General features: G+C 44.0%; 1 protein-coding gene across 3 annotated transcripts in view; it reads left to right on the top strand.

Annotated features, from left to right (window-relative positions):
* SEMA5A (semaphorin 5A) overlaps positions 1–13,802 on the top strand; it is a 368,047-nt gene that overhangs the window by 79,445 nt on the left and 274,800 nt on the right. The window lies entirely within an intron of this gene.

Below are 13,802 nucleotides of genomic sequence, written 5' to 3'. Positions count from 1 at the left end.
TGGACAACAAACAGTATAGAGGTGGAGATGGAGGAGGCTCAATGTTTTTATTTTATTTTATTTTATTTTATTTTATTTTATTTTATTATTTTATTTTATTTTATTATAAAAGAAGGCAAATAGCTTAAAGGAAGCCAATTCCATTCCCAAAAGTAGTAGTTAGAGATCTTCAGATGATAAGACAAGGGGAGAAGCTGCTGGAGGGGAGAGATGAGGCCACCAGGAAGCAAGAAAGGAAGAGCTTTGGACCTTTTTATTTTTTGGATTCTGTGGATTCTGTGGATTGCTTTGCTTGTTTTGTGCTTTAATGTTCAATATCTCCATATGCTAAAAGTGACTCAATTAAATTATAAACCTTTCCCTGACCAGACAGAATAGTACTCGCTCTTCTCTACCAGTTGAACTTCTCCTTTATATGCTGTGTAGCGAGAACACACTTTCCTATTCAACACATAACAGATGAGGATATGTCAGAGGGGCCATGTGTGACGTGTGTGGGTATTTGGAAGTTCAAGTTAATAGCTCGGGCTGTCAGGAATATATTATCTCAAGTGTAATGAGTCGCAATCAACTCTTTAGATGGTAATCGTCCCTTAAATAGAGGGAGCAGGAATTGCTGTCAGATGCAGGAGATGGGGGTCTGGTTCACATTATGTGAGCCAAAGAGCCCTGCCCGCCAAAGCCAGGGCGTGCCTCTGGGAAGCGACCTTGCCCCTGGCCTGTCTCGCCCCAATGCCCGCTCATTGTTCAGATTCCTGTTTCGGAGGGGTCTAATTTTCACTGTGGGATGACTTCAGAAAGGTCTCTCTCCCCTGATGTGGTTCCTGCCAGACAGTCAGGCGCTGGGGCCCTGCCGCTTGCAGCAGCACTGTGAGTTATGTGCTCCGCTGGAGCAAGAGGGCCCATATTTTGTGTTTCAGGGATGAGCAGGCAACTTGTCACCATGTGAGCATCTGTTGCCTGACTCCCAGTCTCCCTCCATCCAGGTGGTTACTCTTCTGAGCAATAACCCACTCCATTCCCACAGTCTTGCAGCACACCCACCTTCACGCCAGTCGGCTTCTGAGGTTCCTGTGCAGAGCTGGGCCGCTGCTGGGGTGTTTTCACTGTGGCTCCGGTCCTTTAGTACTGATAGGCCGCCCTCATGGTACCCATACTGTCTCTGTGTAGTCACAGCACACACTGTATGAGCTGGTACCGAACTATTGCTCCTGGTACACCTGGCAGGTTAAGCTCCTGAGGCCTCTGCGCACGACATCTCCATTAACCCATCCACAGAGAAGCTTGTTCTAGGCATCTTTCTGTTTAAAGAATCTTATTTAATATATGCTTAATTCATTAGCTTTGAACTCACAGCCAACGGCACATTTTGGGGTTACAAATAAATTTTAGCAAATAGGCAGGTTTGCAACATGGAATTCATGAGTAATGAGGATCAACTGTATTTTCTTTTTCTCTCATGAATGCTAGTTACCACATGAAAGAGTCATGTCTGACGTTACTTGACCCCTTCTGTACTGTGAATCCTGTAGGTGCAAAATAGATGTCGAAGCTTGTCCTTGGCGGTGGTAGCATCATGGGTGGAACTGTCACGGCTCTGCAGCAGCTCACAGGACAGGCCTTCTTCCTAGTGATGAACTAGACGCCTGTGGCTTCAATCTAAAAGAAACGGGTTTGGTTTGGGTTAAAGTATGTGGTCTTATTGGTGGGAGCCCGCCATAACTTCTTTGAACATGGCTGTGAAACTTTCCCCTACACACAGGGCCAGCCTCTGTGCCCCAGTGGGCACACTCAGGGGTGGGTTTGGAGAAACCTAGGTGGGATGCAAGGGTGTGGATTGCCAAGTGTGACGAACGCTCGCTGACAGCATTGTCTCCCCAGGCTGCTGTCCCTGTCTCCAGCCCAGGACGCCTGGGATTCCTGCACATCAGCTGACAGCCATCCCTCTGTCACAGCAAACCGGGGTTGAGGACAGGGGGTTCCCTGTGGTGATTTCAGCTAGAATGAAGATATCTTCTGAGCAGTGGCAGTTTCTGGACTGAATGCCCTTGAAGGATGAAAGCACATGCCATTGTAACTTCTCTGCCCTGCCTTTCTCTGAAGGCCTGACATAGGTCAGGTGCCTCAGAAGCACCCACATTGAGCTGTAGGGCCAGCAAATGGACACAAAATCGGTGGTGAAGGTGAAGGAAGTGGTTGAGGGAGAGCCTGTTGCTACTGACAGTTTATCATGGGACATCAGGTGGACTAGGTGTAGGGCTGAAACCATTTAATGATTCAGGTTTCCATCATGACTAGTATTTCCTTTACTTCTACTGGAGGTTCAGCTAGAACCATTGTCGGTACTCGGTGTTCCCACCTTGTCACGTGTGTGTGCCTTGTCTGTGAATAGATTTCTCATCTCCCATCCTTGGCTAAGAGAAGAAAGAGGATTGGGAGGTTGACATCTCCCAAGGTTTGCAGCAGAGGGAAATCATGAAACCCAGGTCATCTCAGGATGCTTATGATTAAGGTGCATCTTTTTAGCTTTTGCTGAAAGACTCCTGTGTGCCCGAATATGAAAATAGGAGAGACCCAATTTGAAGGGCATGAGTAGTTTATGAAAGAGCGGCTGTAAACATCACATTATAGCATCAAATTATGTTTGGTGGTTTACCGTAGGAGTCTTTGTCAGCTGTCACCAACATTTCCTGCCACTTTCCTGATGTACAGCTCTTTCATGGCATTTAGGAAGGGACTTGACTTGAGAAACTGTCAGTAAGCAACGAGTAGCCACAGCCCTTGTTCCTTGTGTAATCCCAGCCCTTGGAAGAAGGGAACAGCTAGCAGTGCAAGGTATTTTGTTCCAAGTATAATAAAGGGCCTCTTACCTCCCCCCACGAGGCTGTCAGCTCTGCACTTGAACGAGGGGTTTTGTTTATGGTTTAATTTCCCCAGAGTTCCTCAGTGACTGCTTCCGTGATGGTCCAGTCCATCATTAGATGATAGTTTCTCTGACAGGTGTGTGAGGAGAGAGACAGATTTGGCATTAGCACTCTACCGAGCTGCAGGGGGTCTGCTGGTGTGAGAGAGGGGGCGTGAAGAAGAAGCTGATTGTGACAACGCATCTTCATGGAACATTGAGTCTATATAGTTTGAAAAAACAAATATCCACGCCAGGGCAAGTCTGTGCCCTGTTGTCATTTGAATTATTTTTTGCGTCATTGTTCTGTCTCCATACTTGAGTGATGCAGGCCTTTCTTAAGGCTCTGGCTTTAATTATCAGGCTTTTTGCTCTCATGAAAAAGATCTAAAAAGTGGTTGATGAGAATAACAAGTGGGAACTAACTAAAAAAAGCACCCTAATCCTGTTGAGATTACAATGCACATTTTGGAGTCAACCATAAAATACCTCCAAGAACATAATGCATTTCTGGTGTTTAATTACTGTTAAAATGCTCCTGAGTTGTTAGTATGGTGGACCTCATCTCAGTTTCTTGTTCATTTGGGCCTGGGCACACGCATGCGTTCTAAAGCCATATGAGAAATAGAAATGGACAGAGGAGCTCCTTTCAACATGTCTTTTCTCTGCAGTTAACGGGGAGAGGGACACAGGAGTGAGGAGGGAGGGGTGAGGTGGGTTGGCAGCCAGCCCAGGGTCAAGTGTTCTTAGGACGCTGTAGGTGTGAAGGCGCCTGAACCCCTCGATTACAGAGAACAGAGAGTGGAAGCCCAGGAGGCTGCAGGATTGCTACAGGGTGACACTCCAGGTCCAGTGGACATCAGCAGGTCAGAAATTGGAGAGCTGAGAGCTATGAAAAGTTGGTTGACTAAGGGAATTATTAGTATAGACATGAAATTTATAAAGATAATGTTTATATTTCTAAGGGATATGCCTTTTCATGACCAGTCACTGTTGGCCATTGGGTTGGCCTTGTTCTCCTGTCTTTTAAAAAATATATATATTTTATGGTATTTTACAGAGAGGAAAGGAGAAAGAAGGATAGAGAGTTAGAAACATCAATGGGAGAGAAACATAATCAGCTGCCTCCTGTACACCTCCTATAGGGATGTGCCCACAACCAAGGTACGTGCCCTTAACTGGAATTGAACCTGGGAACCTTCAGTCCGCAGGCTGATGCTCTAGGCATCCTCAAACTTTTTAAAGTGGGGGCTAGATCACGGTCCCTCAGAGAGCTGGAGGGCCGGACTATATGAACTACTAATTCCTACTGTAACACCTCGGCTGCGCTCACTGCCCAAAAAACCTGGCGGGCTGGATCAGACTCCTCTGCGGGCCGCATGTGGCCCGCGGGCCATAGTTTGAAGATGCCTGCCTAGCCACTGAGCCAAACTGGTTTCAGCATCGTTCTCCGGTCTTGACTCTGTTCAGGATAGTAGCCGTTGGACCATGGGGACATCTCTGAGCTGGTAGGGTGGTTCTGGATTTTTTTGTGTGTGTGTGGGGGGGTGGGGATGGATGCTGCTTCTCCAGAGAGCCTTAGAAGGTTCCTTGTATCTGTCAGTCCTCTTAATAAGCCAGAAGAGGTGAGACTTTGCTATGTTTGCCTAGCAGAGTCTGTGATAAGTTTGGATTTTATAAGAGTGTGAAGAGGATGCAGAAAAAGGGGGCCCAAGCCTGTCTGAGCAGCATCAGAAGCTTCTTCTGAGACCTGAGAACCTTCTAAAGGATGTGGAAAGAAGATTTTATTTTGAGCAAGATGGGATCCAGGCAAGCCTAGAGCCTCTGGCCAGGGAATTGAGATTCTCTCTTCTCAGGACTTGCTGTCTGGCTCGGCACAGCCATGACCCACCAGCTCCTGCCTGGGCACCTGCTGAGGGCCTGGCACATTCCAGACCCACAGGAGGTGGGGCAGCGCCCAGTGCCTCCAGGTGGAGTTTATTCTGTTTTTATCGGTGATTTTGACTGATGTCAGATTAGGCACTGAAACTGACTTTTGGGTTGTGCCCCGATCTGCTAACATTGATGCAGACCCTGAAGTCAAAGAAAGGAACCCTCATCCAGTCCTTCTTGAATGTGCATATTTACTTGGCCTGCTCTCAGCCATTCAGAGTTGAATTTGATATGAAAACTGCTCTTGACAGGGAAGACCAGCATATTAACACCAGAGAAAACGAGAGGTGAGCGCTGAAACCCTTTTGGCTCAGTGGGTAGAGTGTCGGCCTGCGGACTGAAAGGTCCCAGGTTTGATTCCGGTCAAGGACATGTGCCTTGGTTGCAGGCATATCCCAAGTGGGGGGTGTGTAAGAGGCAGCTGATTGGTGATTCTCTCTCATCGATATTTCTAGCTCTCTATCCCTCTTTCTTCCTCTCTGTGAAAAATCAATAAAATATATTTAAAGAAAGAAAAGAAAATGAGAGGCGAGCCTTGGAGTCCTGGTCAGGGAGGAGAGGTGACTACATCCCTGGGGTACACGGAAGGTGCCAGCAGGAATGCAGGGACCATCTTAGGATGAGCTGCTTGAGTGATGAGGTCAAGCCAGTAAAACAACCTAAAGGGCGAGAAATAAGAGTTCTGGATTCAGAGCCATAAATAAGCATCATACAGCTTATAAAATCAAAGCAAGAAAACAAACCAATACCCTTGGTCAGTTTAATACTATTCATTCAACAGAGGGGAGATTAATCTTCCTGATAGCTTATAAAAAGAAAACATAAACCCAACCACACTATTTGGGGGTGGGGAGAATAAGGGCAGGGAAGATCCTTATTCTGGGATTACTACCTGTCGGGTATCATCCTGTGCAGTTTCCCTGAGTTTTCATCTTTGCTGGCAAAGCTTGTCAGTGGAAAATAATGAAACACCATTTCGTAAAGCATGGTGCATTTCCAACTGGTCTTGCTTGCTTTCCAGTTAGTGCAAAGGAGCAGGATTTTGAATGTGGTGGTGAGCAGTGAACTGTGGCTCCTTTAATAATTGGTAAACTGACAAATTCCCTAAGATTATCCAGCACCCCTCTCCCAGGAGTGATGTTTTACATCCATGATGTCGCTCACCAGGGAGAGGAGGAACCGTGTAGTCTTAGGCACTTGGGCTGACATTTTGAAGGGCACGTGTAGCAAAGAAAAGGAAAGAAGAATCTTTGGCTCCTACAGTGGAGAGTTCATTTCCCACAGCAGGTTTGCATCAGGGCCTTGTGATTCCATTTACGAGTCGGATTTGACCAGATGACTCCTTGATGGAGGCTGCAGGATGGCTTCATGACTAATCCAAGGCAGCTGCCATGGGTGCTTTTAAACATGAGGGAAGCTGTGCTAGTTCTTCTTGGGGAGGATGCTTCAGTACAGCTTGTGCCAAAGTGGACGAATGACTCATTGCCAGTAAAAAAAAAAAGAGAGAGAGAGAATCTTTTTATTCCCCCACGCGTGTAAACACTCTAAACACAGTGTTTAGAAGTAGGTGATACACCAGCTGGTTCAATGTGTAGTAGCCTATTTCTTATTTTTATCACCAATTTATATTGAGAGGATGACAAATAGAACAGAATTGGATTTCTGGTTCTGCCCCACAGCCAGGCTTCTGTAGTCTCAGGAGCATGACACAAATGCTTGGAGTAACGGCTCACCTGCCTGTGTGCTCTAACACAAAAAACGAGATGTGTCTTCTTTCTTCAGGCCTCAGTGCCCACCTTGACAATGGAAGACCCAGCAGGTCACCAGGACGGAGCTCAGGATTTTAAAGTCTTGTATTCTTCATCTCTTCAGAGAGATGAACATTCTAACATGACTTCAGAGTATTTGCTGGGTTTGCCAAAAAATAAAAACAAAAGCCACTGTAGTTTGTCTTCTAAGTCCAGCACAATTTGCTTGGCCCAAAGCAATGTACACCATGTCAATCAGCAGCACTGGCATCTAGGCACATAGAATGAATGAAGTCCTGGAGAACCCAGATCTGACACAGCTCCATGTGGATACTGGCTTGCCTTGCTTGTTCCCAATAATCTGATTGATTTTAACGAAACATCTTTTCGTTTCTCTGTATTGAGCTGGAGAGAATATCTTTTGTAGCTATAAATTTCTAAAGTAATACTATCTGTGCTTTTTCTGGGAAAATATTTGTCTGAGTCATTTAACCCATTTTCATTTTATGACCAATTCATCATGAATTTCATAGTCATCCATCTTTCCAGCGATCAGTAAGTTCCCTTTCTCCTTCATGATCTTGCAGCTGACTTTTGTCTTAGTTCAGCTTTATTCTGGGGAGGTTTTGGTGCCATTTGTGGGTTTGATCTGTGGCTGATATTCTCCCCACACCCCAGATTCCTATGTAATGACCAAGGGCTGATATATGTACACAGCCCCTCCTGTTTGCTTTAACAAAAGTAAAGTAACAACAGTAGTTACATAATTTTTTAGAGTTAAATCTTCATCTTCGAATTTTGAATTTAGATCCAGAGTTAAATCGAATCTCTTGTGTGGACAAGCAAATGCTTACATGTCTTACCTAATGTGTTCTTCTGAATAAGTAGGAATTGAGAGACCACATTTTTTCTAAAAGCCTCAGACACCCTTCTCTTTCTGGGTATTGAGAACGTCATCTACAAAGGATGGATCAATTTAGCTGTCAGAATGAAGCTGAGGGCCCAATTGCCCATGCAAATTGGCCACTTGTACAAGCGCTTCGAAATTGCCTGCAGGAAAAGTAAGCCTGCCCTTTGCAAACTGGGCACATGGAGGCAGGAATAAGAAAGAACGTAGTCACTCTTTGGAGATCTTGGTGTCCTCAGAGAGCTGATTTTAGAAATTGCTCATTTTGAGTAGTTGCTGTTTTCTTGGCAACTTGTTTTGCTTTAATAAAGAAGTCATTTTGCCCCTCTCTTTCTTTCCCTCTTCTCCCATGCCTCTTAGCAGCACGGAACACATCTCATTGTCTGATGCGGGAGTAAAGGCCTGGGAAATATTTTACTCCAGCTTTATTCCAGTTACTGAGGCAATATATTGGTTCCAAGGTCAGCCATTCTGGCCAGCTTTAATATACTCAACAAGGGTGAGCTACACAAAGACTGAATGGAAAACAGTTGGGTTTCTCTCTTCCCAAATGCTGTTAGGATTAGTCAACACTTAGAGAAATAAAACCCCCAATTCTCGTCTTTTCTGTAGATCTTAGCTGTGTTTAATATTTTTAAGGCATTGCATTTTATAGGGACAATTATAACTGAAGGAGAGAGGGGTCCTGGATGGATCAGGGTGTGAAGGCTTCAAGCAAGACAAATATTTCTCTTCCTGGTGCATCTTCCTCTTTGGGTACAACTCTTAGAAGTACCTGCTCTTCTGTTAAGAATATACCTCTGCTGGTCAAAGAGCCCCAAGATTGAATCATTAAATGACCCAAATGTGAGGTCTTGTGTTCCCATGTGAGGTCACACTGCTGATGAAACCTCAGCCACCACAGGAGATGATTTCCATGTGCTTCTCCTTGGGACCTAAGATAGCAAAGAAGGGAAAGTGTGACATTGTGGCACTTGTCATTTTTAAGTGTACACAAGGTAATTATTAAAGAGATTCTTTATTCAATGATCTTGACCAATATGGGGCATTTTTTGTACAGAAAATAACTCGTTGGTTACTAATTATTATACAGAGCCCTTCCATGTAACTATGGCATTATGCCATGCATCCTGTATTCGGATGCAGGAGAAAGTGTCTTATTGTTCATATATATTATATGGAAAGTAAGATAAAACATTTATTTACCTTTTGTATTACAATGTTATTATATAGGTACAAGTCTTAGGAATTGATTTTAGGTGCATCTCCCTCTTACCCCATGCATTTGCATTCATGTTTCCTATGGAAACACTACTTGATTTAGATGTTGTTTGCAAATGTAGAATGTGGCATAGAATCCACAGGCTGGCCAGTGCAGGCAGACCTCGGGTGAAGGAATACCTTTAAAACTGAAAACATCCGAAGAGGTGGCCCCTCACATGGGAACAGTTGGAGAGGTGAAATGAGGGGCCTGAAGTTTCTATACAATGAATGCTTTGCAAATATGGGCTATGATTTGTAGTCTTTCTTAAAAACATATTTTAAAATCTAAAGTTCTCCTGTGGAGCCTCAGGCTCCTGGTTTCGCTTCTCCTTGTCTGTCCTCTGCAGAGCTGCCACATGGATTCTCCCAGATGCCACTCTGGCCTTCACCGAGCTGTCCATGGCTCCCCCTTCCTTTGGGGGAAGTCTCATCTCTCTCTCATGTTAATGTTCTCTCATTATTTGCTTTGTCACTGAGCAGTGTCTTTGAGCCTTCCTCCCATTGGCCATGTGTTGGAGCCTGTGTCAGGCTGCCTTGCTGGTCCACTCACTCCAGCTGCTGCCCCTCCCTGCCCCTCAGCCTCCTACAGGGAACCCATTTTGTTTGCTTCCTCATTTTCCTTTGCAAACTTGAGCATCAGGCCAGCTTTCCACCCATGATTCCTGCTGCTCTCCAGTCCTGACGTGGCATCTTAGAAGAGTTGCTTTGCTCCACCTGTCCTGCGAACTTCTATTTTCTCCAAGGTTGGAGTTTCTATTAATTCACCCTGCCCCAAGGGTGGTACAGAGGCTCACACTCTGACTCAGCATAGCTCTAGCTAAGATTGCTTTTCCTTCCATCCAGGGATTCTTGGGACTGCCTGTTTGATCTACCATTTGCTTCACCTGTGATGCACCCCACTCAGATGGTCTTCATCAACTCCTACTATTCTACCCCTCCCACAAAGCCCTGATCACATGCCTCTTCTTCCAGAGGCTTTCCTGACTTCCATCTGGAAGGAACCTCCTTTTCATCCAGTTTCAGAGCTTTACTGAATCGTGTAGCACACGAATCAGACAGTGCCCCGTGTGAGCTACCAAGAACATAATCAGTCCTTGCTGTGTCTTCTAGCCACCTAGAATGGCCATGAGGGTGTGCTGTGCATGGTGGTTAAATGACCGCTTGACTAATGTGGATGAAAATGGGCCACATGCTAACCTGACAAGCTCAGGGGAGGCCTGCGTGGTGGCCTTACAAACTCAGAGACCTAAAGTAACCACAAAGGATGGTCTGAAGTGAAAACTTTTTATTTATTTATATATTTTATTTTTAAAAAAATATATTTTATTGATTTTGTACAGAGAGGAAGGGAGAGAGATACAGAGTTAAAAACATCAATGAGAGAGAGTCATCCATCAGCTGCCTCTTGCACACCCCCTGCTGGGGATATGCCCACAACCAAGGTACATGCCCTTGACCGGAATCGAACCCGGGACCCTTCAGTCCCCAAGCCAACGCTCTATCCATTGAGCCAAACCGGCCTCGGCTGAAGTGAAAACTTTTTAATTAAAAGCAGTTTATGGTGATTAATTATGTCCTAGGTTGGCATCTTCCCTGACAAAGGTCAATCTTTACCCTAATTGAGCCTGTCTATTTTCTTTTTGCATCTATGATACTATATTGTTGGAATGTCAAAGTCATTTGCCTTTTTCTGGAACCCCTCTGCGGAGACCACAAATTCCCTCATTGTCACTGAGCTGTTGACTATTAATGATCATATACCCCCACACTCACTTTACATATTATTTTACTTTTTATCCAATCCCAGAGGTTTCCCCTTCCGCTTTCTTTTGCCTCCCTAATTTATCACCAATGGATTTCATGTAACCCACTTACCTCTCCTCTTTTGGCGGTAATGTATAAAATAAGGTGCAAAACTGCCATCCTCAGAAGATTATCTCAATTTCTTTAGATTTTGCTTCCCAGCAGTTGTAGACAATTGAACTCAAATAAACTCACAGAAATTGCTCACAGAGTTCAATGTTTCTTACCTTGACACTGATGATGAGATATCTCAAACTCTGTTGTCACTGGTGAAATCTTGAAAGTTGGGAAACAGCTTTCCTGAGCCTGTACTGGTGAGATTTCTTCTACTTCTCCACTTAATGTCTTCATTATGCCAGGTGGTCTTGTCCACTTTTATTTTATTTCTTGTGATTTCACTGTGGTTGGTTCAAAACTGAGCTCTTAAGACTGGCCTGACATTTTAATTTCTCTCATGTACATGTAGGATAGTAGCCATCACTCAGCTGACCTTTGATCTCTAGGAGAATGTTTAAATCCAAATATTTTTTCATTCTGGGCTGGGGCAGGTTGCATATTTTAGTGGAGAGGCATATGTTGAGCACTCAAGTTGTAACTGATGCTTAAAATGTATTCATGCATTTCACTGTAGAAAGGACTTCAAGAGCCTGTTAAGGTGGCTAAAGGGTCCTTCTGGGAATGGTTTATCATTTGTAAATCATAACACTTTGCAGGTGTTTTGCACGGGTGTGTGTCTGAGACTGGCTTTTGCTGGGCGGGGCTGTCATTGAGAACTTCTGAGGTCATTTCCACTAAAGATGATACTAAGCTAAAAGAGAAAAGAATAAGAGTAACATGGAATTGAGTCAAATGGGGTCATTTTACATGTCAGTAAAACATAAGCAGTTTCTTATTTAATAGATAGTTAAATATCCACCTTAAAACATTCCAACCTTTAATTTGAGGCCAGCCTCTAGGGCTTTGCCATTTCTGTACCTACTCCGTTTTCTAGAAAATGTGTCAGTGATTTATGGTGTATACATCAGCTCATGTATGACCTCATTGGAGAGGATGGGCCAGCTCAGCCTTCAGATTTGAAGGGGCCATTGTCTGTGATTTTATTTTGTTCCTATTCAAGGTCACTGCTTTGTTGTTGTGGTTTCTGCTTGTATATGTGGGTGTTGTATCGAGTGATATATGTGCCTCCTGAAAGTGGAACTGTACCCAGCAAGGGCTGACCTTAGGGAACTGATGCTGTTCAATGGCCTTCATGCCCCTTCCCCAGAATGGTAAAATCCTTGGCATAAACAATGGCATCGTAAAACCTTTCAGGGGGTGTGGGCCCCGATCCTGATTTTGGAACTGGTTTTTGGTTCGAAATCAGATTCCAAAGGAAGTGATGCTGTCCCCTGAGCCATGTGAATTTTGAGCTGGGCATTCTGCCACTTGAAGGGGCCTGGGTTCAGCAGGGATGTTCTCTTCCTGCAGCATTTGTTGTCTGGTTGCATCAAGGATTCTGAATTCTTAGTCCTCTTGGCCTCTGTCCCCTTTGCTGCTCTAGAGGATGCCATTCTCTGCAGGCCTGACTCTTGGATGTCCTAGCCAAAGGGCCTTGTGGGCTCATTTATGACCTCACTGGGGGAGACTAGGTAAACTCAGCCGCTACACCTAATTATCAGCTTCAGTTTTTAATTTAATTCTGATATGTGGGAGCCAGGAGAAATCTCCAGGTACTCATGGCAGCAACCACTGCATCTGTCCAACCATATTACTTAAATTTTGATTAAGTTGCAAACAAATACAAAGAAATTTTAGTAATAAATTACAAAGCAGATTTTAGGGCTCCAGAAAGTTGATGTATTCAAATATGCTGTTTAATAAAGAAGTCTCCACTAACATATTTGTTGCCACACCCGAAGGAGATGTTATTGGTGTTGTAAGAAAGAATTGGCCGCTCCTAGGAATTTTTCCTGGGCTGAGGATGCCTTCTTACCTTGGGGAGAGCTCCCTTACTCCTCTTTTTGGCCTCAAGGATTTGCATCTGTGCCTTCCCCTTTCCAAAGATGATTTCACGAACTTTAAAAGATTCTGCTGGGACCACATAGGGATCCGGGATTCTGCTGTGTGTTGGGCACCTGGCCTGCGGGCGTCGTTTTGGGCAATCTGAAGGAGTTGCTTTGGCTCACCCAGTCACTTCCCATGAACTAACCGTAGGCACCTCTCAGAGATGTGATGTTACCTAGTCACTGCCCTCTGACCTCTAGCCCTGGAGACTTCAAAATTGCTCTTTAGCAGATACAAAGTTTTACAAATTTCCAGATGCTGTAATTCAGTTTCTTTTCTGCAGGCAGATGGCTTTTTAGAACATTACTGAAGGAGATAGTGTGGGAATTATTGCATGGAGGAATAGCCAGAATGTTCCAGAATATTCTGGGAAGTTCTTTCCTTGCCATCATTCTCAGCTGCTGCCTAAGTGAGTGTGTGATGGGCTACGCAACATCAGTGTATTTATGGCAGCCAGAAGCTGCAGAGTGTGGAAAGCAGGAAGAAGCTGTATGAAGGACAGCAGAGAAACCATGAGCGCAGAAGTGCAGTATTAAAGTCCCAGGTGTCCTTAAGGAACAAGGGCACATTTCTTTTATGAAGAAGAAGTGGGAAGTAACCTATTTGTTGGAACTCCAGGTTCTACAGGGATTAGTGTCTTGTGGTAGACTTTCTGTCACATTACGACATCAAGTTTGCAGGATTTTTGTATGTTAAATTGATGGGGAGATTGGGTGGCTTGGTTTTAGTAGAGTGAATCATTTTTATGCTTTATAATTTTTTCCTATGAAGTCTCATTTTGTGATCCAAATAAGTTGCTATGTAAATAAAAACACAAATGCATATTTTTGGTATTAGTTTATTCTAAAACTTCTGCCTTTTAATGAACTATTTTTAAAATGTATTACTTAAGGTACTGTATTAAAAAAAGAAAGCATGAAAGAACCATCCTACACTGTGTAAATTCACACAACCAATCTGACCTTCAAACTGCTTAAAATAATTCAAATGGGTTTGAGATGATAGTCCTTTCCATTGTTTCCTGAAATTTGTTTTCATATGTTAACAGCATTTGAATTTTTATTTCTCCTTTTCTGAAACGAGAAATCCATAGGTGCATGGATATTAATTAAGCCAGGTCTGTCCTACTTGTCATTTTTAAGCTATCCTGTGTCATTGTTTTAAGTCTCACATTGCTAAAGCAGCTCCATCTGGTTGTGCATGG

This window comes from Pipistrellus kuhlii, unplaced genomic scaffold (genome assembly GCF_014108245.1).
Source record: "Pipistrellus kuhlii isolate mPipKuh1 unplaced genomic scaffold, mPipKuh1.p scaffold_m20_p_4, whole genome shotgun sequence".
Taxonomy (NCBI): Eukaryota; Metazoa; Chordata; class Mammalia; order Chiroptera; family Vespertilionidae; genus Pipistrellus; species Pipistrellus kuhlii.
This window is presented reverse-complemented; position numbering and strand designations above follow the sequence as displayed.